This window comes from Anopheles arabiensis, chromosome 3, assembly GCF_016920715.1.
Source record: "Anopheles arabiensis isolate DONGOLA chromosome 3, AaraD3, whole genome shotgun sequence".
In the NCBI taxonomy this organism is placed as follows: domain Eukaryota; kingdom Metazoa; phylum Arthropoda; class Insecta; order Diptera; family Culicidae; genus Anopheles; species Anopheles arabiensis.
In genome coordinates, this window is record NC_053518.1 from 38,687,946 (window position 1) to 38,710,134 (window position 22,189).

General features: G+C 38.6%; 1 protein-coding gene across 1 annotated transcript in view; it reads left to right on the top strand.

Annotated features, from left to right (window-relative positions):
- The window catches only part of LOC120899783 (neural-cadherin-like), a gene marked incomplete at its 5' end in the record, with an annotated part of 638,244 nt that overhangs the window by 111,515 nt on the left and 504,540 nt on the right, over positions 1 to 22,189 (top strand). The gene's annotated exons all lie outside the window — the stretch shown is intronic.

Consider the following 22,189-nt stretch of genomic DNA (forward strand, 5'->3'; position numbering starts at 1 on the left):
GCACCATGATTTGTGATTGCGGTCCGTTGCGGTACAAGGTACAAGGTATGTTTGATGTGTAACGCTTTGTACTTTGATCAAATGGGAATGTTATGCATTGATAAAGCGTGTTGTTTGTAAGTGTTCCCAAAAAAGAAATGGTTATCGTTTCATGCAAGTGCGACACTTTCGTAAATATAGGTTTCCATAATTATTTCGCTATATTTACGCTACAGTGAGCCACCATTGCAACCTAAACATTTGGCTATCCATTTAACACCACGAAAAGGCGGGAATGATTCTGTGATTTTCTCCATCCAGCTGAAATTACATGCAAATTACATAAAGTGTGCGAATGACGTGTATCGTGCTGAATGAAACGAGGGAGAGATAAACAAGACAGCCCTTTTTGACGCTGATGCACAGCGGATGAAAAAAGGATACAGTGGCGACGGCCTTAATCGCCGTGGTATCGTTGCAAGTTAACGCAACTTGGAATCTTTGCAAGCAAAATTATTATAGTAAGTAGAGATTGAACTTTACACAAACAATCATTTGTGTAGTATTTGTTTGCTTATAACAAGATAAATTTTAAATGTAGCTTGCGATTTATTCTTGAGGGGTGCAATGTTTTATTTGGATTTTTTTAGATAATTTATGTTACATTAAGTAACACCATGAAGCATTGCGAGAATAGATGATAATCTTGTAAAACAACTAAAGCATAATACAATAATTTAATATATGAAAAGAATATAAACATTTTTATTTCAAATTTTTATAATTAAAATCAACCAGCTGAATCTGTTCAAGAAAATATTGAAAGGTTATTAATGATTAGTTTTCGCCATCTCGACTCAGAGTAATTTAAAGGTCATATGTTAGAGGATTATTTCTTAAAATTTTCTATTATTATATATTATTTCCTGATTTTCAGTATATTATAGCTCGTCATGTTGCATATCGTTTGGTCTATCTGCCCGATTTTGTTTTTACGCTATCTCTTAGGAATCGTTTCATGCCGTATATTTTCTTCGTTGAAGCTACGTAACGATCTATAACCGTACATTATTCTCAAAATTATCCTTTCAGTTTGGTTGTAATGCAGAAAATAGTTGATCAAAGATCGCTCAGTCGCCATAGTATTTTTGCTCTTAATCTGTCTTTCACTGTCTCTCTAGAAATTGCTCAATGTAGATGAGCAGTTACTGAGCGCTGCACAAAATATGACCAGAGCGAAAAACATTATTTTTTATTCTTAACTGTGTACAAAATTAATTCCACTAATTCCATTAATTCCATTGATTCAAAATATCCCGTCAGTGAATATAAATGATAAAGAAACACAGCACACATATCAAACATATTGCCCCCATCTTATGGAAATTAATGCTCTTTTCAGCATCGTTCCAAAATAGTAATAACTAAAACTTGTAATAATTGATCTATAAACTTGAATTCAATTTCATTCCCCTACCAAAAATCTTACAGTTTTCTACAACCTTAATCAGTGTTTCAACAATAAAAGATGATGTTTTACGTCCTCTTAAACTCAAACGAACAGACGTGGAAAACTTAAACGAATAGACGGGGGGGGGGGGGGAAACAGAAACAGGAAAAGAAAAGCGCGAGTAAATTGAGTAGAATGGGTCTGATTGAAGGCGTTGAAATGAATTGTTTCTTTTACTTGAAGCATACAATTTATATCCCACGAGGATGAAATACAGTGTACTCCAGAAGAGACCGCTACGTTGCTTTGCTAATCGGTGTTCAACTTAGCTTGGAGTTCCCTGAAGGAGTATCGTTAATAGGACACTCATTTCACGAAGTTTTTCCATCCTTGTTAGAGGGTACATTCTCGGGTGAAAGCATTGTGGGGGGAAACATTGGTAAGATGTTCTCCTTTATGCATAAACGAAAAAATATGAATAAACGTAAATATACGAAAATGGAAAATAATTCAATTTCATCTACTCCATCTATTCCATCTACTTTCACTGTAGCGAGTCGAAAACGGAAGTGGCTTCAAATCTGGTTAAAGCTTCAGATCTCGAAATCTTGGTCAAAGTCCCCCCGTGAAATTGTATGAGTGCATAGTTCGGTGGATCGTGAAGGAAAGGTAACAGCTCTCGTTCCGGCGACTATCTGCCTACGTTGCTGCTGTCTCAGTAAGAAATTGTGCGATAAAGAAACAGTGCAACAAAGGCGGAGACAGAAAAGTTCACTTACAAAGTGAGCATCCTGTTAGAAGGGATGGACGACCCGTTTCCAGATTCTACTTTCCGTGGGAGACTTATTCAGTGAAGCTTATGAATGAATTATGAATTGCTAAAGTCTCCTATGACTACCAAGGGCGTTCGTTATTTGGCAAGCATTGGCAGGACTCTTTACAAGCGGAGCGGAGTATAAATGTTTGTGCTTTAAGGATACCTATGCCTTTACCCCGCTTCATGCCTTCTAGCCAATGACGTCTTTTAGCTCGGGCAGATTCTTCTATTCATGGTGATAGTGATTCATGGTGATAGTGCGAGGGGAAAAAAAAACATTCATAAAGTAGAGCAATTACGGTAAGAATATCAATTACACCTCGTTTCCCGGCGGTTTTGTGGATGAATTCTATGGGGTGTTTTTATTTTCTTGGATGCATTCTTCTTTGCTTTTGCCACGTGCTAAAGATACTCTACTGTTGCAAGTCACGTAGTAGCTGCTAAAGCGGACAGTGCAAATGATAGCCCAACAACAAACAGACGGAAAATTAACTTTAAACTCCTTCAAGGCGCTGGCAGTACCGGCCACCATTTCGTGCATACTCAGCAGTCTTTTATTAATGTCATCTTGTTTCACCCTTCTTCTCCCACGGGAAAATGTACTTTTTGGTGGGTAAGGGGAGTGAGCACTGTTTCTCTTCGCATTTACAACACAGCTAAGCCAACGAGCAGCAATGAAAACTGAGTAACAAATTGGAAGCCAAAACCATTTCGCGGTTCCTGTCCGGATGCACTCGCTTTTGTTAGAGAAAATTTGACATACCGCATTATCACATGATCACAATGGAAAATATCACTACTCACCGTTCTCGGAAATTACAGACCTTTTCGGTAACCGATTTTAGGCTACATCCGGTTACCGAAAAGGTCTGTAATTCATCAAAGCAATTACAACTGATTGTTTGAAATGAATTATTGCACCATGCTCGGCACCAAGAATAGCTAAATTATACACGTGTGGTTAATCCAGGTTGTCTAGTCCGGCTTGTCGTGGAAAGCTGACCGCAACTGCAACTCTTTACATGATGATAAGGCTTGGAAAAACAGCAACCAAAAGAGACAAGTAGTTTGTTTAAACTGAGAACTGTTCATTAAGGGACAATTAACTTAATCTCAGCGTTCAAGGTTTTTTCATCAACTTAAAAGGACATTTGTAAGGAAAGACTCAAGGCTATTTCACATTTTGAACATTGGTTCTGAAAAAAAATCTGAGCAAAAAAAAAAAATCACTGGATCAAAAAGCTTTCAGATAAGATTATTCAGAAAAATATATCACCTGTGGTAGATTCGGCCCGCACTTTGCTTACCGGAACCGTGTGTGGTAAGTCGATGCGCGGAATGGGGAGGAAGTGTGCAGAACGAGGCGGAGTATCGAGGCGAGAACTTGCGCGATGGGTCGGATTCTAGGCGGCGTTAAAACGCTGCGGGAGTATTAACCGATTAAGGTGCAAACTTGCACTTCTTCCGTAGAAGGGATAACCGACTGAACAGCTGATAACCAAACGTGGTTACCAATTGGGCAGAGCCTTCGGCGGCATCTGCTAATCTGGAGAAACACTAAACACGAGTGATCTACGTGTATGAAACTAGTGAACTGTCTCACTGTTTCGAAAAAGCTTTATTTATAACGCATTCTTAAACAGTGATGACACAATGTCTTTTTACACTTATTTTATGTTTACGACTAATATTGACCTATTTTAATTATGTGGTTGCTAACCTTCCTGGTTTGAGGTTCGTTCATCAAGATATAAAGTCAATGTCCGGTTGTTTGTTTGTCACTTGGTGTAATTGTTGCGCAATCGTTTTGCAGCCGTTCTGAGTTGCGAGGCGCGTTTTATAGACGCGTTAGGTTTTTATAAGCGGTCGGTTCAAGTGTCGGACATCAAGTCAAACCAAGCGGACATCAAGTGTTCCGCGGACCACAAGTTGGAGACCACTGATCTAATGCATGGCAGTAGTATATTATGTATCGCTATCGCTATTATGTATTGCTCGAACAAGTGCAAATGACTTTAGTGCAAGTGACATGTGCTTGTTGGTAGGTATTCGCCTCAAAGTCCCAGCTTTCAGCTCGTTTTAATCACTAAGTGAAAAGTTTGAGTAATTTCTGTTGATAGTTTTATTTTGTGTGTCGGTCATCCGTATGACTTGATTGACGATTTGATTTTTTTCATTTTCTCTCAAGCGTACGCTTTGCCCACAATCAACCTTTTCCATATCGTTCCCATTGTTCAATGCGGGATTCATCGAAGGGTTACACTGGAACCATTCATTCGCGCTTATCAGCAGGGCGTTAAACTTGTTCACCGGACTTGTTCTATAGTTGGTGCTTTCGAGTTGCTTACTTTGAAAAATTTGTATCGTGCTTCTTCCCTGCTTTGGTCTGGCTTGCAGATTGACGCCCTGTCCTGTTGGTCACCTAAGAATGCAACAAACAGGTCGTGGGAAAATCATCGTTGGTTAGTACATTCGCGCTTGAGCTCAAAGTAAATTTATGTTTGAAAGAATTGTTGACCGAACATTTTGATTCGTTTTGGTGTAAGGAAAGGAGTCAAGTCTACATCTTTAATTTTCCGTGTGTCTTTTGCTGTGCAGGCTTTAAACACAAATCTAATTATCGTCCTAGTTTGGGGTTGTGGTTGATCACGACTTGAGTGAGTATTTTACTAGTAGTATGATGCATGAGATTTGCAACATTAACTCTCATATTTCGTTTCACGTTTTCAGCACCAGGTCGGAACTAATTGGGTTGACATGTTTGTTTGGAATTAATCTTGAGCTTTCCAAAAGAAGAGCAAAATTGAAAATTTATGTTTTTCAGGTAGGTGAAGAATATTGAATATTGAATATTTATTTTACAGCTTGTTGAGCACTTGAACAACTGTTGACGATATAATAAAATTTTGTCAACACAGTTTGAATAAACATTCAAATAATGCTGAAATTTAAATTCGCTTTGCGCTGTGATGACGCTAAACTACTTTCAAGAAGTTGCCATACTGTGATGATGCTTTGCTGTAGGATGATGCAAATGCAGCAAGCTTTAACGACCGTATCATCGGATTGCATAATTCAAATATATCACAAATGGTTTTGCAAAGCGTATTCAAACCAAGACAACCCTGTTTTTTTAATATACCGTCATGGAGTGGGTGTCGAGTGCCGACACACGGTGAAAACAGTTGCATTTAAAGCGACGAACCGAACTGTTCCGTGCTGTCCCTTACTCGAAACGATTTTCACAAGAATAGAAAACTGCACTGCATATAGCCTGGTAGTGTTCGGGTGTCCGGGTTTTTGAGAAAATATTGAAGCAAAACGATAGTGTCGGTTTGATAAACGTCGGAACAAAGGGCTTTTTTGCCGCCTCCTCCCGTTGCCGCCGTCACAGCTTGACGACTCTCTTGTGCTGTTGTTTCTAGGGGAACGGCTCCAGTGAAAGGAAGAATTGTGTCGCCAATGCCATTTTACTGCCATTCTGTTCCACCCATTCTTCCTTAAGCAAGGCTCTCAGGCCTGTGTGCGGAGATGTGAATGATGGAAAGGGTAGAATGTTCAACCCACCGAGTCCCGCAGTGTTTCTAGGTTTCTAGGCGTCATGCAGGGCAAAAAGAATAACAATTGTGATAACCTATTTTGCTCGGGCTGGATTTTACCGCGGTGAAGGAAGAGATTGTACGGTGACGTATTTGTCCGGTTTTAGCTTGTGTATAAAAGTTGCATTAAGTGAAAGTTCAGTGCAAACATCCTACCAGTTATGTTGTTTATGGCAGTTCGTTAAAGCAATAGTGCGAATGAGTGTGAAGGAGATGTACAACGAATGCGTATGTAAGGTAAACTGCAAAACAGTTATGCAGTGCACAGTGCACAAAACTGCACAGTGATTGGTGTATTTTAACGAACAGCCAGAAAGTCAATTCCTCTCATAAACAGAAAAATTTATGTGTGGGAAAATAATCGAAAATCTCAAATCAATTACAAAAACATGACCAAAACTGAATTCTTCTTCAAACGCCAAAACGACATGTTGCACAGCGCACACTAGCGCATTTGGAAGTTGATCAAGACACTACGCTGGGCGGTAGCATAAGAGAGTATGGATTTTGAAATACGCTCGGTACGATAGATGAGCGGTCTAGTTGCCGAAAAAGTTCTAAATAACTTTCTCAAATTCATTAGAAAATTTATTTACCAGCACTGTAAATTGATGTATACAATGTTGAGGATTAATTGAAACAAGTTTCGGGCTGTGTTTTCGTAGTTGCTTTTAGATTGTGAGGTTCTGCAAATCTGCATTCCTGCAACAATGTGGATGTTAAAACGCGTGGACGCTGCCGCGAGCATCAGCTTTATAATATTTTATTCCTGTGATTTCTTTACAATCGGCTTTCATGTAGGTTTCCTCATCCATCCAAATGCAACCATGTGGTTTGGTCAGTACCTGACAATACAGCTTCCGAGCCCGGTGTTTTCTGTTGTCAACAAAATGCTGTCCAAAGAACCAATTTTTTTGCATAAAGGGGCATCACTAAAATTGAAATAAAGTGACCCAATTCTAATGAACTAGGCTTTATCTAGTGCTTATATAGTGCCGGTACTCACATACGCCTCTGAGACATGGACAATACAATACACGAAAATATTGCCAAAAATCCTGTAATAACGTAAACCATCATACTTCTTACTTGTATCATTCAGTTTTATCCAATAAATCTCGACTTACTGTTTTTTCTGATATTCTTCCAAATAATTCAATGTAAATTATGACTTATGTCCTTCATTACGAAAGAGCCTTTAAATTTAAATAATTATTGTTCGAGCGCTAGAATCAAGCATCTTATCCCTTACAGAACAGTTCTCAGTTTAAACAGACTACTTGTCTTTTTTCGTTGATGTTTTTTTACCAGCCCTATCATCATGTAATCTGTTGCAGTTGTGGTCATCTCTCCGTGGCAAGCTAAACACAACAACCCAAATAATCCACACTTGCATAATTTAGCAGCTCTTGATGGAGAGCTTTGTGCCATAATTCATTTCAAACAAGCAGCTGTAATTGCTCTGGGCACGGTACTCAAGACAAAGTGCACAAAACCGTTGCAATAGGACACGTGGGACACAAGCATCAAGCAGGAGAAGCATCAAATTAAAACGTGGATGCAAAACTTCTATTTAATAAACTTTTCATCCACGAAAAAAGCTAGCATGTTTCGCTGGATGCAAGCACAACACACCACCCGCCAATCAGCCAGTGGTGTATCATTTAGTACCGGATGTACCCTAAAATCAGCCACCAAAATTATCTGTAATTTCCAGGCGTGGTGTGAAGAGCGAACTTTTGCACTGTTTTAGTTTGGAGGTGTTGCATCTGAAAAAAAATTCCTCATACCCAAACCCACCAAATATTTTCCTGTGGAAAGAAGAGCATGATGACCGTTACTAAAAGACTGCTGAGCCTGCTTGAAATGGTGGCCGGTACTGCCAACGCCTTGAAGGAGTTCAAAGTTTATTTTCTGTCTGTTTGTCTTGGCCTATCATTTGCACGGGCTGCGTTTGCAGATATAACGTCAATCACAACACTAAACTATCGCTAGCTGGTGGCAAAAGCCAAGAAGAAAGCATCCAACACACAAAAAAGAAAAGAAAAACGCACACCCACTAGAATTCCATCCACAAAACTGCCAGGCAACGAGGTGTAATTGGTATTCCTACCGTAATTACTCTACTTTATGAATGCTTTTTTACGTCACACTATGAACCATGAAAAGGGCCCTCGCAAAAGGACACCATTTGCTAGAAGGCAAGAAGTAACATAGGGTAGAAGCATAGGTATCCTTGAAGCACCAACATTTCTACTCCGCTCCGTGTGTAAAGAGTCTTCCAATGCGTGCTAAACGACGTACGCTCTTGGCAGTCATAGCAGACTTGAGCAGTTCACAATTTATTCATAAGCTTCACTGAATTAGTCTCCCACGGATAGTAGATTCTGGCAACGCCACGCCTGTTCCTTCCAACCGGATGTTCACTTTGTGTGTGCATTTTTCTGTCTCCGTCTTTGCTGCACTGTTTATTTTTCTCACTATCCCTCGCCAAGGCAAAAGTGAGATGCAATAGTGGACGCGAACTGTTACCTTTTGTTCACGAGTCACCAAACTATGCATCTACACAATTTAGCGAGGGAACTTGGGCCAAGACTTCAAGATCCAAAGAATTTAAACAGATCGCTTGAAAAAAAAATCGCTCTTGTTGTCGACTCTCTACTCTAGGCTGTAACACAGTCAAGTAGATGAAATTAAATTACTTTCCATTTTGGTTTATTGACGTTTATTTATTCATCTTTTTTTATTTGTGCATAAATGAGAATATCTCAACAGCCTTTCGCCCATCAATGCCTTCATCCATGGTCGTACACTCTCACAAGGATTGAAATACTTTATCAAGAGCGTGCCCTACGATCGATGTTCCAACAGGAAGCTCCAAGCTATGCTCAGCCCCTAGTATCAAAGCAACGTAGCGGTATCTCCTAAAAAACACTGTATTCCATCCTCGTTTGATATAAATTATACGCTTCAAGTACATGAAACAATAAATTTCAACGCCTTCAATTACACCCACTCTGACCAATTTACTGGCACATTTCTTTTGCTATATCTGCTTTTACCTAACATTACCCAGCAACTTTCTGTTAAAGTCATGGGGTGAACAGATAAAAGCACTTTCTTTCGCAGATTAAACACTGTATAAGGTAGTGAAAACTATATCCATTTCGGTTGAGGAACGAAATCGAAATCAACATTACAGATCAATTGTAACATGAACGTTCAGCTCCACAATGAATGAATGCTTTCATTCAGTTCCACAAAATGAGGGTTAGTTTGAGGGTTCATCGAGGGTACATGTATACGTGCGTTGGTTTTCCAACCGAGACTCATAAATTACATTCACTGACGAAATAAGAATCAATGGAGTGTAAATAATTTGAATCACAGCTGAGAATAAAAAATGAATGGTCTGCGCTTTGTTTACGCCTAGAGCAAAAATAAATTTTAAATTTGACTTGAACTTGATAATATAGCCCGCCCGGCATATTTTGTGCAACGCAAGGCAACTGCTCATCTACATTGAACAATTCGTAATATATAGTGAAAGACAGAATAAGCGCTAAAATACTAAGGCAACTAAGAAATCTTCAACCAACTGTCAACTGTTTTTTTTAGTTGTATTTTCGACTGTTTTTTTTCTAAAGTACAACCTAACCTAAAAAGAGGTTGTAATTGACATGTTTAAATGTACGGGCAAATATTGTAACATAGCTTCAACGAAGAAAATATGTGATATACTATGTGATTTTTGAATAACAGTTTAAAATCAAAAATCGGCAGAATTATGCATTTACTGACCTAGCTTCTGAATATTTTGAATGTTAAATGTTCTGAAAATCAGGAAAGAGAATAAACAGCAATTTAAAAAAAATAATCCTTCTACTTATATCCTTGATATTACTCTGAATCGAGAAAGCAAACAATTATCATTTCTAATCTTTTAATATTTTCTAGAATATTTTCTCTTTGGGGAACACGGACATAAAACCCTCACTATACATAAAATACGATCAGTAAATCTATCCATTGTTTAACTTTCAAAATAAAAGTATATTCAGACAGGAAACATGATCAGCAGTATTAAGTTATAAATTGAACGAGAAAATAACAACTTTAGCATATTTCTTTTACAGAGCTTCTTGTAATACACACTATCGGCTATAGACAAATTGTAGCCATGGCATGGCAGATTTGTTCAGAGTGTCAGTATAGGACGTTACACTTCCTATTAACCTCGTCTAAGACTTTTCATTTCATGAGCATGAAAATGCTCTCCTATCCAAGGTAAGACCTCTAAGCTCCAACGTTTCTAGCAAGGAAAACCTGTTTCGGGTTTCTATGATCGCCTGAACGATCAACTGCCGGGTTCAATCAGTTCGCTTCGAACAGATCGTTCCACCTCGGCTCATAACTGTACAAACTGCCCTGGAGTTTTGAAATCCTTGCAAATATTTGAAGTTGTGTCAGTTTACAACGATATCACGGTGATTAAGGCTGTCGCTACTGTACTCTACGTCCAGGCGGCCGTCGCATTTGGGAGCATACCGGTGTACGCATAAATTTAGCGCTACAGTGTACCGGATGTCATAAATATGGTTATCGTTCCCGGTGCCGATCGTCATGATAGATCGTGTGACGCGATGGAGTGTAAAATTCGTCGTCATACAGGTGATCTACCAGCTGCATCGTCAGAGACGCAGAGCTTTCCGGTGCCTTTACAGCCGCCGGCTGTTTTAAGCATTAACCACTATCGTCTGATGGATGATCCCACTCACTTTCTGGCCATAATCCCTTTCACCGGAAGGTGTGTGCGTGCGATGAAGCACCAACTCGCAATAAGATGTTGTTTTCTATGGTGTCATTGAGCAAGACATTTCATTTTGCATTTTCTACACCTCCCTGACTCTCATCGTGATTGTCAACAAGCATTTCATTGTAGGGGGTGTTTCTCTACATCCAAACGTACACCCCAAGGCTGAAAGCAAAGTTTTGCCTCAACGATTCTTAAATCCCAGCTATTACTTTGCGCTGCAGAGTACACCGAAGACGAAGAGATATTCCCCCTTTGCGAGCAAACTTATTGTTGAAAGCTTTACAAAAACGACCCTCATGTCGATCTCGCACTTCACAAATATGACTACAATGCGCATAAAGGTACAACTGTGACGTTAACTTCGATATTGCAACAACTTGGTGTGTTGGTAAGAGCACACTTCCTGCTCTTGAACCGCATCTGTACGCAGGAAAACTTGTGCATAAAATCAACGTCTTGAATTTCGGAGTTTACTATGAACAAGTAAAAAACATTTGCCAAATCAGACTGGGAGTGAGTATATCTTATAGTTGGGTTGTTTTTAGAACGAAAACATACTTTAAAAAACTTACTGTGTTGTTACATTTTAAACTGTTAGCAGGAGATTTAATTTTCGTTTCTAAACACCGGTAGTCATGCAGGTTTATTGAACAACTGCAAAGTGTCCCTTCTTCTTCTTCTTTGGCTCAACAACCGATGTCGGTCAAGGCCTGCCTGTACCCACTTGTGGGCTTGGCTTTCAGTGACTAATTGATTCCCCCCATAACAGGATAGTCAGTCCTACGTATGACGGCGCGGTCTATTTGGGGATTGAACCCATGACGGGCATGTTGTTAAGTCGTACGAGTTGACGACTGTACTACGAGACCGGCAAAGTGTCCCTAGCTGGTATCAATTCAATGTAAAGTGTCCCTAGCTGGTAAGCGATTTCGCTTCAAGTGGGCAACTCGCGGTCCGTTGAATTTTAATTAATAAATAAAAAATTAACAAAAAACGGTGAAAGCAAGACGTCCAGACACAAAATAAGCGTCGATGGAATCTATGCAAAATTTCATTTCCAAAGATATTTGGGATTCAAAAACAGCATATTAAAACTGCATACACGTAGTTCGAGTGCACTTTTGTAATTTGTCTGCAAAAGCCTACTCCTCAGCGTAACTTGAGTATTTTGGGCGTAAATTGGGTGTTGCGTCCAGCAACAAAGCTCTTTCTTTCGCGAAGTAAAAGTTGAAACTTCAGTTTTCTTAATTCACTTCAACTGTATTAAAAAATTCACTGAACTTGCTTCTCTTGGCGCGATGGTAGAAAGAGGTCGATTTTTGTCTTCGTGCCCGTTTTTAAAATTCGCGCAAACCCGATTGCTGTCATTCCACTTAACTTGCGCAGGTTCATCCGTTGCACGCGAAGCTCCTCCGGATGAACCATTCCTACTCTCTCTATTTCGCCCGTGTTTGCTTCGCCTGTGCTACTTGTCCCTCTCTCTCACTTCATCACAACGCAGCTGTCAAACTAGAACCGTTGGTGATAACACTTGCAGATTATTATTTAGACCAATGTGATCAACGCCCTATCGATACAAAAATCATATCGTTAGCAGATCTTTCATTTCATTTTGGGGTGATAGTAACGTTACAAAAGTTAAATCTTTGACGTTTAAGAAGAATACAAAAAATAGCTATAGTAAACTATTTTCAATTGGTGACAGGCCTCTCGTATTTCCAACATTTGCATAGATCTATCGAAAATAACAAGATTCATTATGCAAAAATAATGTGCAAAAACTGACCATGGCTAAAGCGTTATTTTCAATACAGAACAGTAAATTTTGTAAAGTAAAGTTGATATTGGTGTCATTTTGATTTTCAATATTTTTGAGCTGTGATGAAAGAAGCGAATTCTTACTTTTAATGCTGTCTAAAGTCCATAAATTGCAACAGGTCGTTCAGTCCAGTTCAGATCTTTATTTTCACATTTTCAAAACAGTGTAAGAGCTTTCGATTGTAATTCCTGTTGGCTGAGTGATTTTGTTACTTTTTACAAGTCTTTTTCTTATACAAATTGCTTAATTGGTCGCCAAGTGCCTTGATTGATGGCTTAAAAAAATCAATGTTCCCAACGTACAAATGAGTAAGATATTCGTGATTTTGAATGAGCTTAAAGCCTAAACATGAGTTGTTTCAAATTGTTTCAATTTTTTTATGAAATATTTGTTGCCAACGAATTTATTCATCGGAATGGATATAACATGATTTTGATTGGTTTTTACCATTTAGCTAAAATTGTGCCGAATTGGAAGTTCAGTTTCAATAAAATAACTATGTTTGATTTTCCTTCTATGACTACGAAAGTTTTGGCCTTATTCTATGCGCCAACATCCTGCAACCCTTGTGATGGTCGCAGGTATGGGAACATAAGAGAGTAGACTTAGACAATGAAACAGGAAGGAAAAATTTAAGGTGAATAAAATAGAATTGAAAAATGATACCACTACAAGAAATGGAAAACATACCTCTATTTTAAAAGCTATTACTTAAAAATGACTAACAATAATAGGGCGCTAGGGGGGAGCCAATCGAGTGCAATGGAGAGTTGGGTTTGTATGTGTGTGTGTGTGTTTTTTTGTTTTGTCGTCTATTTCTTGCTGCCGTTCCCTATTGAATGGGAAGGGACTTTGGGTCATCGTTCTGTATGCACTATCGTTGCAAGATCTTCCACAGAGACCATTCCGGTTTGGAAAGGGCGAGGGTAGCTTGGTGTAGAGAATTGAAAATTTAGGGCGTACATGTTGTAGCCAGAATGTTTGCTATTCACGCACAAAGTTAGCCGGCGCCGCTAAAGAGAAAACGAGAAAGTGAGCAATTCTTCGTGGTCGTTTTGTTCGTTGCTCATTTGCACTATTCTTGAGGGACGGGAAACGGCAAAAACTAACAAATGGCCAAACGTGCACAGTTGGCAAACATAGACCACGACCAGCCGTCTTGTCTCCATCGGTCGAAAGTTTGGGGACAAATGTTGTCAAATAAAACCAACAATCATCCGGTGCGAAAGAAATTAGCGTTCGATTTAAAAAAAAGTTAAATAAGCTAACAATACAATAAACATGATTGCGGATTGTTTTGATAATTGAAGTTTGCGACGATAGTTTGGCCGCCATACGGTAGAAACCCTATTTTACCGTGTGGTGTATAGCAGTAGAAAGCACGTAGAGACACAGACGCCACCGTAGTACAAATTCATATTATGAGAAAAAGAGAACACAGACACTGACTTAAGTTTCTTCGTAGCAGGGACACATTTTCTTGAAGATTGCAGCTTTAGTACACATTCATACCTACCTCCATACAAACGCACATACACAAACAACACCTGGCTTGCGATGTGCTGCACTGTGCAAGCACTAATAACATTTGTAGCCGGGACAGAGCTTACAGCTTTGCAGTCCTCCTTATGCTGTTCACGTTTTCTGTAAGGGAAATTGAATGCATTGGTGTACGAACAGCATAAGTTATTACACCTCTTCTTCACACATGCTGAGTAGCCGTACGTACCCGTGCGATAGTTTGCTAGGGTTGACTAACAGAGCGAGTTGCATTCAAATTATGTGAAAAGTTCTTTAATTCACACGAAATTTCAAAATCAATAACAAGAGAGGGTTGAAATGAGTTAAACGATTTTTGTTAAATTGTTTATTGAAAAGATGATAATTTATTTCAAATCGAATGATTGTTGTATTGTGGTTAAATAGGTAGTTAGAAAAAAAAATTAAAAAAAAAAAACAGATTACTTTAAACATTTTGTTTTTCATATTGTTAAATTTTCTGACTCTTCCAAGTATCAAAAGTGATTGTAAGAAAATTAAATGTTAAGAAAAAACATATACAAATTCAATACGGCCGAAGCCGTTCCGTTCCTGAATAAACACAATGTGTATAAAGCAAGAGTGCTTGGAAAGCGTGTGTAATTACCTAAAAGCTGAACACAATTCCACCTTAAGATGGTAAGCGTATTTAACAGTAACGCTATAGAACCTCTCTGTAATACCAACGTGAACAAACACCTGTTTAAAAAATTGTTTGCGCATTAACCCTACGGTGAATATTATCTGCTGGTGCAAACACTCGGAAGAAAAATCTGTTATGCCCGCTGAGTTTGCAGTTGCAGACATTGAGTTCATAAACTGTACTGAGCTAGCTCTGAGCAATAGCATTTGGATCGTTGGAGGATTTTAAAACGTCAATTCCTAGTAATCCATCTGATGAGTCGGGCACGTTGCAAAAAACAAAGCTTCTTTTATTACTTATCTGCTAGGTTACCGGGTTACCGGTGCATGATAATGCTTGATATTTGAAAGCGCAAAACATGAAATCAGAATAATTAAAAAAATTAAATAAAAGCATTTATGTAGCATGTTCATCGTTTTTAACTAAACATACATCGATGTAAGTGAGTTTGTAAGTGTAAATGTAAGTGCGAAAATGGTACTTCACTAATCGTCGGTACATGGTTCCTGTGGCTGTACAGGAGGTATGTACCTTGCCAAACTGATGATGGGGCTGTAAGATGGCTGTTTTGGAGCTACTCTTTTGTTGGAGACGCGGTAAAAGTGGTATACTGTCGGAAGACTAGTATTCCGTGCACGGTTTGGATAGCGGAAACATGTCTAAGCTGCGATGGTTTGACGATGGCCTTCTCTAGACCCGGTGTAACGATGTGTTGAGCAAATGGGGAACCACGCGCCTTCGCCTGCAAATGTTTATTTTATTTCACTTTTATTTCAATCATTGGTGGTAAACGTTATGAGCAAGATGTGTAAATTTGAGCCAAGATAATCTTTTACTTTTGTGAAAATAATAGTGGGAACAATACAACTGTTTGTCTAGAACGAGAAAAATAAAATTTTATGACTACGTGATACAACTAAGAATGGTCCAGTTTAATATTATGGCTCGAATAGTTCTGCATTATTTCTAATGTGGATCGCAACAGATAACTTGAGTGGAAAAGGTATTTTGATAATTAATCTAATTATTAGAAGAACTAACGCTTCTGTTTTGATTTGTTGGAGATAATCTTTTTATCTTTTTATCGAATCTTGGAATCCCAATCCCAATGTGGTATAGCGTTTTATAGTAGTTTGCAGCGAAGGGGGGGGGGGGAGTTTTTTTTAGTAAACTGTATTACCGAGATACGCGGACCTTTATTCAATATCTAATCAATTAATTTATTTAGTATCCATAATTTCTCATTAAATGCTACATTTGCTATATTTTGACAGAAAACTGGACGATTCTACTTCCGGAACTAGAGATACGTGGTTTCTCTCCGCCATCATCAATAGCGTATCTCGGGGACAGCCTCTAATTTCAATCGTAATTCCAATCGTAATCCCAATCCCATTCATCCCACTCAAATCCTAAACGAATCCCAATCCCAAACGAATCGCAATTGTAATCCCATTCAGAATCCCAATCGAATCTTAAACAAATCCCAATCTCAATTAGAATCCCAATCGAATCACAAACGAATCCCAATGGCATCGCAAACGAATCCCAATCGCAATCAGAATCCCAATTACAATCCGAATTAGAATCCTAATCGCAATCACAATCGCAATCAGAATCCCAAACGAATTCCAATCGAATCGCAATTCCAATCGCAATCAGAACCCCAAAAGAATCCCAATCCCAATCGAATCTCAATCCCAATCCTAATCTGAATCCCAATCGAATCGCAAACGAATGCCAATCCCAATCGAATCGTATAAGAATCCCTATCGAATTGCACTCAAGTCAAAATCAAAAAGGAATCGTTTAGGGATTCAAATCCTACAAACGGGATCGAATCGAACCTTTCTAGGGATTCAATCTTCGAATCTTCCGAATCCTGAATCTCCCAACACTAGCCAACAGGCGAATTCTTGCATGCGTTTCTACCACATGCGTCTAGGAGAATGCGTTTCTCCTACACACGAGCTCGACCAATCACGGGCCGACACGTTATCGTTCGGCACGTGGCAACGAGAGAGTGCGCTATCCTGCTTCCTTCGAGAAGCATCTATAAAGCGATCGATCTGCGGATCGACCGCGCTGTTATCATATTGATCTCCACGCGAACGGAGATCTGATCAAGTATACTTTAATTGCGAAATAAACGTGTTAATCTTTATCCGTGTGGAAGATATTCGTGTACAGGTTCTTTCATCGAAAGAAATACGAATTCGTGCAACAACACCCACAGTGGGTTCAACTATCCCGTAACTATGCACTTAATACGTAAGAACTAAGAACTAAGCACTTACAAGGTTTCCCACGATTTTTTAGTTGGTTCCCATCAATTTTTGGTGGATTCCTATATTTTGTTGGTGCGTTCCCACAATTTTTGGTCGTTTCCCAGAATTTGTTGGTCCAATTGTATTGATATCCAATCAGAAAATTCCAAAAAAAATTGGGAACGAACCAACAATCTATGGGATACGACCAAAAAATCGTGGGAACGCACCAAAAAATCATGCGAACTGACCAATAAATCGTAGAAACATTGTAATACGTAGGATTGCAAACAATTTCTACAATTTATAGTACGTAATCACGTCCTTTATTATAACGATAGTCACGTCCAATACCTGCCAACATGGCTGACCAATATTGTTAAGTCCGCCGGTTTTATGGCGCCTGGGCCGGTGATATAGTCGTCAACTTGTACTATTTAACAACATGCCCTTCATGGATTCAAGTCCCAAAACGACCATGCATTTATACCTAGGACTGACTATCCTACGTTATCAATAAATCACTGAAAACCAAGCCAAAAATTGGGTGGTCACAGGGAGACTTTGTTGTTGTTGTGCAACATAAAAATATTTTGATTATTGTTGCATGAAATATAAAGAATCGAGAATATTATGAGTTTTCCGCGAACTTCAACGACATTAATTTTATTCAGAGATGATCACATTAGAACTGTACTAAAACTGTAAAAAGTAATTGAAGCCTACTCACAACTCTACACATTTGAAAAATAAATCAACCAATTAGTTTCCAAATTGTAGACTTAATGAATTGCAATTTTCCTCTACTAGATGCAAACGTTTATGCATTGTCACTATACTGTTGGTTTAAATTATTTTAACAAAAAAATCATTCATTTGAGGCAAAATCAACAAACAAACATATAACAAATGGAAGACCATGCCAAGTCATTGGAAGAAATTGTTTTGAATGCTCACTGTGTGCGTACACACAGCGTCCACGGGCCTGTACACGCCCGAATACAGAGCCGATTGCATATGATTCTGTCTTCACCTTTAACATGAGAGGGACAGGGCTTATACCACGAACGTACCCGAAAGGTATGCATGCTTTACCCTTCAGGATCTAAAGGCAAGGACAAGGCAAAAGAGACACAGAAAAGTTTCCTCACGGCTACACATGTCCTTTTGATGCGTTTTCTATGAGTCTCGCTCATTATTCTAAGGCTCAGTATTCTAATCACAGCGGCATACGGCAGGTAAGCAGTACAAATGCTGTTACGTGATACGCACACATGTTTAACGAACACAACTATTCGGGTTGGCTCGGTAAAGGTCAGGTGGGCGCCAGAACGCAAAGGCGCAGACTTTTTCAAGAATTTGTATGACTTCGGCTGTTTTGGACTGTACGTGTAGGCGCTGGCAATGTCTTTTAAGTATAATTTTCACTTAAAAAAATACCCTATGGCTCTCTTGTGGAAAACGTGCAATTGCCTCGTATTCTGCTATCCATTTTTACATCTTACATGCGCTGGTAAAACATATACATCAGAGTAACAAATAATAATGACAACTATCACGTAGTCTAGTCAACTATTACAAATTATGTTCTGAATGATGAAACTATTAATGGGGTAATAATTATTCGGAACTTTGGTGTTTTTCTAGATTATGCTCTAACTTTTCATTTGTACAATGAGGATACTATGAATCGCATAATTATAATTTTAGGAGTTATGTTTTGGATAACATGGGATTTTAATGATCCTACTGCTTGAACTGCAGTTTATTTATTTATTTATTTATTTATTTATTTATTTATTTATTTATTTATTTATTTATTTATTTATTTATTTATTTATTTATTTATTTTTTTATTTACATAACAGCTGTCTGAATTGAATTCTTAACAACATACCTATTAACTAAACTTATTGAATATTTGCTCGGAGGATGGATCGGAAGGATGGTAAGGAGAGGTGATGGTCAAACAGGTGTGCGCAGGAATTAAACAATCTCACAGCACGTAATAAAGGGTCATTTAAACCAACTGAAGTGCGTCGATTTGGAACAAATAAAAGAGCATAAGGGCGTAAGGAACGAATTGGAACATATAAATGCAGGGATGAAAGAATGATATGTGAATCCACAGCATTAGATATGAGCGAAGCAATAAACATAATTTGGGAAATGTGACGGCGTTTCTCCAATGAGTCCAGACCCAACAGATGGCATCTTTGCTCATAGTCCGGTAGGGTATCTGACGTGTAGCCGGGCATTTTGCTGACAATATACCGAGTAAATGATCTCTGCACTCTTTCTATGCGGTCAATCGATGTAAATGAGCTGGGAAACCAAACAACAACACAGTATTCCAATATCGGTCTTACTAACGAACAATATAACGCTTTTAAACACAGAGGGTCGGTTATGCGGATTGAAAAACCTTTTATCATACCGATTGTTTCACGAGCCTTATTAACGGTAACGTCAATGTGATCGAGGAATGATAACCTGCTATCGAACGTTACACCAAGATCTTTTACCGAGAGTACACGATTTATTGCTATACCCTCAAAGTTATAAGCAGTCGTAACGGGACAACGTGAACGACTGAAGGACATGACATGACATTTTTCGGGGCATAGAACTAGCTGGTTCGATGAGCACCATGATGCAAATCGGTTGAGGGTGTTTTGGAGCGATACGATAGTGAGCGATACGCATACCATCACCAACAGAGAATTAGATTTAAAAATCTTTAGGTCATCTGCATAACAAAGAAAACAATCGTGTGGAATGACTGAGTAAACATCATTAATAAATAAAACGAACAATAAAGGACTCAACACGCTACCTTGAGGCACTTCCGATTTGGATGAAAAGGATTTGGAAAAATAGGAGTTTAGTTTAACACGAAAAGAGCGATTGCTGAGAAACGAATCAAGCCAACGAATTTGTGAGTCAATGAAACCCATTTTGGATAGCTTTGCAAGAAGGATACGGTGCGGAATACGGTCAAAGGCTGCTTTAAAGTCAGTATAAATGATATCAACCTGAGAACCGCTGTCTAAACTGGAGGTGATAACGGAAGTCAAGGAAATAAGGTTTGTCAAGGTAGAACGTTTAGGAAAGAAACCGTGTTGCTGAGGTATAATGCAGTTTCTTGCAATAAAGAGGATATGTGAGTGGACTATAGATTCAAATATTTTGGAGCTTGCACAGAGGATGCTTATTCCACGATAATTGGTAGCGTTTGCACGATTACCTTTCTTAGGGATAGGAGTAATATGAGCTAATTTCCATGTGTCCGGGAATGAACATGATTTAATGGATATATGGTACAGTTTTAATAGGAGAGAACCGAGCACAGTATTGCATTTCTTATATACTGCTGCTGGAATGCCATCTGGACCGGGATTATATGACTGTTTCAGATTTTTTATTGCATGTAAAACTGTGCTAAGGTGTAAGTTTAGATTACTGTCATTGATTACATCGGTGGGAGTGTTATGAGTGCTATTAGAGATTGATGCTTTGGTTTTGATTGACTCAGCATACACACTTGAAAAATGTTCAGCTAGAAGGTTGCAACAGCCGTCAGTACCGGATGCAGAGAGATTGCCAAGAGTTAGATGAGAAGGGATATCATTAGATTTACGACGTTTATCAGCATATCCCCAAAAGGCTTTAGGGTGAATTTTAAACTGTGCTTGCACTCGGTGGACGTAAGATCTAAAGCAAGCCCTGTTATATATGCGATATGCATTAGAGGCGTATTTTAATATACGCTTATGATGAGGATCTTGCATGTCTTGATAATTACGTAGTATGCGAATCAAAATTTATTTTAGTGTAGCTTGATGTTTTTTTCAAATGCGTTTATTTTGTGGTGTCCTTACGAGAACGATTTAGTAGGTAGAATATAATCTTTACAACGGAAGTGCACTCGTTACGCGTTTCTGGTGTTTCTCTGAACGGCCGTTCTCCGCTGCCGCCCATTTCATTGCGTGGTTTGCTATTATGTGTCAAGACATTGAACAACCACAGAAAAATCCTCAGGCTTTGTTTGAAGCAGGAGTTCTCAATAGAACGAAAAACGCACCGCATACTCTTAAGCAAATTGATACTGACGTACCAGAGCAGCAGTTCGGCACGGTGTATTTGTCCTGCTCGATCGAGGTAACACGCGTTACGGAGAAAATAGCTCTAAATAGTCCATGTATGAGAATATTCAACTTTACCGCTGATTTGCAAGACTTTGACATAGTTCAGACCGTCTATTTCATGTATGAGCCACGTAAAGCAAGTCAATCATATTTTATGAATATACATGCACGCGTAAAATTAAACTGTTGCACCCTTTTAAACCGGTTAGTTTCGATCGCGAAAACAAATCTGAAAATCCTCAGTAACCAACGAATAAGGAACACCTTCCGTTAAAGTTTAGCCTGTTGAGGATTTACGACTAACGAAGGATGATTGGTTGAATGGGAATATGGTTGCATGACCATCCAAGCGGTCATGGTTGGGAAAGTTGAATCTACCGAACTGACAAACAAAACGGTACCATGCTAGCGACTCCCGCTTCTAGCAATCCATTTTCTTTGGAGTTCTGAAGATTATTTGAAAATTCTTTTAACCAAGTGTACCAGTATTTTTGGTAGTAAAATTGGTGTTAAACTGTTGTTTACCGGTTTCTTGGCCGGTTCTACTGTAGCTGCTTGAAGGCAAAAGATTACAATCATGAACCACACAATATTGTAGACACGGTAATACGAATAATGCACAGTTTCTTGTGACGCATCGTTCTTTATCGCTTACGGGCTAAAATTTACCTCGTTCAGCACAAAAATCAAACACCACAAAATGAATGCTTCCTGTTCATTGAGTGAATTTTAAAGTTTAAATGGTTGCAAGGAAGAGCCATTTTTGAGGCATTTATAATCCATTGGTATTTGATAAATGTTGCGTAAAACCTTATGAGGTCAAATTTAAGTTTGACATTTAATAAAATTACAAAGAAAAACATGGAAAAATAAATGAAGCAGCATCAAAAGACAATGGTTTGGAAAAGTACAGTTAGAATCGTTTGGTAAATTGAAATATCCATGTGGAATTTGACTAGCTGTTTTACGTACTCAATCATTGCACTCGTTAATTTTTGTTCATGTATCCAGGTAAAATTTTAATCATTTTTAAATTTCACATTCATATCATACTACCTGCTACCTGTTATTTGTCGTAATAATTTTTCTTTCATTCTTAGAAATATTAAAAA